The following is a 4,630-nucleotide window of genomic DNA, read 5'->3' as shown; positions in this document are numbered from 1 at the left end:
GGGCCTTGGGCTTGGTAGATCTTGATCTCAGGACTGTGAGATCATGACCTGAGCCAAAATCAAGAGTTGGATAGTCAACAGACTGAACCACCCAGGTGCCCTAAGAGTTTACTTAAAAAAAAGAAAGAGAGAATAATGTTCAAATAAAGTAAAAGGAAGGTTAATATAGCTGTTCTTCCAAAGGTGTGTTAAGAAAAATTAGTCAGAACTTGGTAAGAGGTTATAAAAAAAAAAAAAGACTATCAAGTGTTAAGAGCAGTATTACACCTGTACCATTGATTGGCTGAAAGAATTTTTTCTTCACATTCTATTAGAAAGTTTTTAACATCTTACTGGTTTCCTCAGTTATTTACATAAAAATCTTGAATTGACTGCATAAATGTCAGTTTTTTAACTTTAAAAAAATCATGTTTTGGCTCAATGATAAGCCAAGTTTTTCTGTAAAGAGCCAGATAAACAATATGTTAGGCTTTATAGGTCACTGGTTTATGTAGTAATTTTTTCAATTCTGCCTTTATAAGCTCAAAGCAGCCACAGACAAGGAAAATGAATGGGTGTGGCTATCGCTAATAAAACTTTATTTACAAAAACAGGCAGTGAGCCCAAATTGGTAGGATTAAAAAAAAATGGGAGTCAATAAACATCTAGTATGAAAAATATAAGGGGAAAGGAAGGGAAGGGAAGGGAGGAAAGAGAAAAGAGAAAAGAGAAGAAAAGAAAAGAAAAAAGAAACGATACAAAAAGAAATGCGAAAGAAAAAACACAACAAAAGAAAAGAGGTGACACCTGGCTGGCTCAGTCTTGAGACTCTTAATCTCAGGGTCCTGAGTTCAAGCCCAAGCCCACATTAGGCGTAAAGCTTACATTTAAAAAAAAGGAAAAAGGTTAAAAAATGAGAGAAAAGGCACAAATAACCAATCTACATTGACAGGAAATGTGTAGAAGACAGTAGTATTTAAAATTCTGTGCCAAAAAAAAATTAAATTAAATTAAATTTTGTGCCAATAAACCTGAAAATTTAGATGAAACAAATTCTGGAAAAAATGTAACTTTCTATAAATGACTTAAGATGAAAGAGAACTGAATAATTCCTTAACCATTGAACATGTCAGATTAGTACTTAAAAATCTTCCCCCCAACTCCACTACAGGCCTAGGCATTTTTAGCCACCATTTTACCAAACATTCAAGAAACAGACAGTTCTAATCACACAGTAAACTACTTCAGTGTATCTAAAAATTGAAGGGAGCATATATTTTATAAGACTAGACCAACGGTGATATCAATACATGAAATAATATGAAAAAGAAAAAAATAATTACTCATGAATATACATGAAAACATTCTAGATAGTATTAGTAAACCAAACAGCAATTTATACAAAATGTGATATAACATGATAGAATTGGATTTATTTCAAGAATGAAAAACTGATTTAACAGAAAATCACTGTAATTTCCACATTAACAGAATGATAAAAATAAAGATGATTTCAATAAAGAAAAAAATATGTGATAAATCAACACTGTGGGAGGTCAACAAGAGAACTTGACTTCCAGTTGACCCTTCAGCTGGACCCAGGCAACTGGAGGCTCCCCACCTCTCCTCTGTTCCTGGAAGGTGTTTCACTTGCACTCTCTATTCCTAGAGGCTCCAGGAATACAGCCTTAAGACAGAAATGTGGTATAGGCTATCTGGACTGGGTATATGACTGAGCATAGTTAAGGCCTCCTGCATACATGATGCAGTTACCTAAATACCGTTAAGGTCTGCATATAAACTTTTAAGATTCTGGCACAGAGATCTATTTATCCTGCAGCTGCCCAAGGCAATCCTCATTCAGAAGTTTCCCTGTTTATGAAACCTGCCACCTACCAATCTGGAGTGATCTGTTTCTTTCTTCAGTCTCTTCCCACCCATTGTGTACAGAGCGCCAGTTTTATTAAACTTTATTAGAGAGAGAGTGCATGTTTGAGCAGGAGAGTGAGAGGGAGAGGGAGAGAGGGAGAGGGAGAGCAAGGGAGAGGGAAGGAGGGGGAGGGAAGGGGAGGGAGGGGGAGGGAAGGAGAGGGAGGGAAAGAGTGGGAGAAGCAGGGAGAATCCCAAGCAGGTTCCGAACTGTCAGTGTAGAGCCTGACATGGGGCTCTGTCTTAACAACCATGAGATCATTGACCTGAGCCAAAATTGAGAGTTGGACACTTAATCAACTGAGTCACTCAGGCACCCCACACACAGGGGCCAGTTTTAGATTATGCTTTGGAGCCGCCTCAGGGAGTTATGAACCAACACCATTTTGAGAGAATTTCCTTAATGTTAAAGAGGTAAAGGTTATCTATTTAAAACATTACCAAATGATAAACTTCATGGTAAAAAAGCATATTCTTAGAAATGGGAAGGTGGTAAGTGAATCCTCTATTACTATTTCTATTCAACTGCGGTTCTTTTGAGATCTGGGACAGCACTGTAAAGCAAGAAAACAATTTCAAAGTATAAAGACTAGAAAGGTAGAAACAAAGCCATTACTATTAGCAAATAATATATTTTCTTAATATGGAAAACCTCAAAGAATCTATAAATGCTAAGGGAATATATATACAGTATATAAAATATACACTAAAAATAAATCCAAAACTACATAATTTTAAGAAAAAATGTAATAGTTTCAAAACATATAAAGTACCCTGGAATAATCCTACAAAAGATGTTTGAGACTGTTATGGGTAAATCTCTAAAACTTTATTAATTCAATGTAATCTCTATCAAAATACACTGTTTTGTGTGTGTACTTTGACAAGTGCTTTTACAGTTCATATGGAAGAGCAAAGGGTTATGAACCTAAGACCACCTGAGTAATAGAGGTGGGACACATTTCTTATTATAAAGCTAACGTAATTAAGATCAAGTGAAAATACTGTAAGAGAGACCACCTACAGACCAGAACAATGCCTAGAATTGAAACCAAATATGTGGAAACTTGTTTTTTAAGAGAATTTTGTGTCATCAGCTGGCAAGAAGAGGATTGAATCCTCACTAAAGGGTTCTGAGACAAGCAATGATCAAAATGGGGGGGGGGGTGTAAATGAAGTCAAAGACCTATCTTACACCAATTAAAATAAATTCTAAACAGAATAACTTAAATATGAAAGAAAAACTATGAAAATTTATAATAATCTATAAGCATAGCTTTATGACTTAGTAGAGAAAAAAATTTTATAAGCATTAACAAAGGAAAACAAAGGAAACAATTCAACCACAGTAACTGGTAATTAAAAAAGATACACATTTTATTATGTATACATATGTTATACTCTTCACTTAATATTTGAACCATATAAAATTTATTTCCTTAACCTGCTACTAACTTACATTATATTTGCTCGACAATATGTAAACATAAGCATAAAGAATGAAGAACAAATGAAGCATTTTGTTAGCATATTTGGAGGCTGCACTGCAGTTAATATGGGGCAGCTACTTCTTTTGCTACAAGCTGCTGAGAAACTGAAAAAGAGCAATACTCATACACTTCTCTCTTTCCACTTCAGATGCATGAAAGATTAGAAAAAAATTCCAAGGCTAACATATCAAAAGACTATATCTGTGGAGCCTAGGTGGCTCAGTCGGTTGAGTGTCTGACTTCAGCTTAGGGCATGATCTTATGGTTCATCGGTTCGAGCCCCCAAGCAGACTGTGGTGCAAATAGTGTGAAACCTGCTTCAGATTCTGTGTCACCCTCTCTCTACCCCTCCCTTACTCACGTGCTTGCACGTGCTCTGTCTCTCTCTCTCAAAAATAAACATTAAAAAAAAAAAAACACAACTATATCCATGATGAGTTTTATTATTCAGAGGGCCCAGTAAAAGACGTATTTTCTCTTGAGTCACCAAACCCAGAAACAAGTAAATTATCACCAACCTAAAATGTAAATCAATTCTATGATCCGTGAAAGTTTTTGCTCACCACTATATCCCCAGAGCCTAGGCTAGTTCCTCACACACAGTGGGTGCTTAGTATATATTTTCTAATAATTAAACCAAAAGCTACTGCTAGGAAAAATATATGTCTTTGTCTTCCCAGAAGAAGAGAGTTTAAAAAATGTAAGATAGAAAAGGATCAGTGATTAACTGGGTATTTATAAATCTGGATAAGAGTCCCTTTTTTGTTTTAGAAAAGGGAAATGATATTTCACACAGTCGTGTCAGTAATTCAGTAATCAAGAGTTATAATAAATTATGAGAAATGTATAAATCAGGTTACCTATTTTAATTCTTCCTAAATTTTCATTTGTTGACTCCTAAGCCAATATAAAATTCTAGTGAGTCAAAAGAAAGTCATATTATTCATTTATAACAATAATAAAATCAAAGAAAAAAAGCCCACTTGGAATTTTGATTATTGTACATTAACAGTTTGATTATTGAACCTAATGAACTAATTAATCTTAAACAATAAAAAATAGACCCACAAAGTGCTCTATTATTGCATGTTCCACAACACAGATACAGGCAGTCAATTTTTTTTAATAAGCAATTTTTAAATAACATATTCACTTAATGTAATATAACACTGATACAGTTATGTATTTCTCTCAAACTGTTTTTAGCCATGTAAAGGTCAGAAATTTTTCTA

At 34.5% G+C, this 4,630-nt stretch overlaps 1 protein-coding gene across 1 annotated transcript in view; it reads left to right on the top strand.

Moving 5' to 3' along the window:
• Positions 1–4,630, top strand: part of ZBTB11 (zinc finger and BTB domain containing 11) — a 33,103-nt gene that overhangs the window by 10,675 nt on the left and 17,798 nt on the right. The window lies entirely within an intron of this gene.

This window comes from Suricata suricatta, chromosome 5 (assembly GCF_006229205.1).
Source record: "Suricata suricatta isolate VVHF042 chromosome 5, meerkat_22Aug2017_6uvM2_HiC, whole genome shotgun sequence".
Taxonomy (NCBI): Eukaryota; Metazoa; Chordata; class Mammalia; order Carnivora; family Herpestidae; genus Suricata; species Suricata suricatta.
Note: the sequence above shows the minus strand (reverse complement) of the source record. Positions and strands in the feature narration are given on the sequence as shown.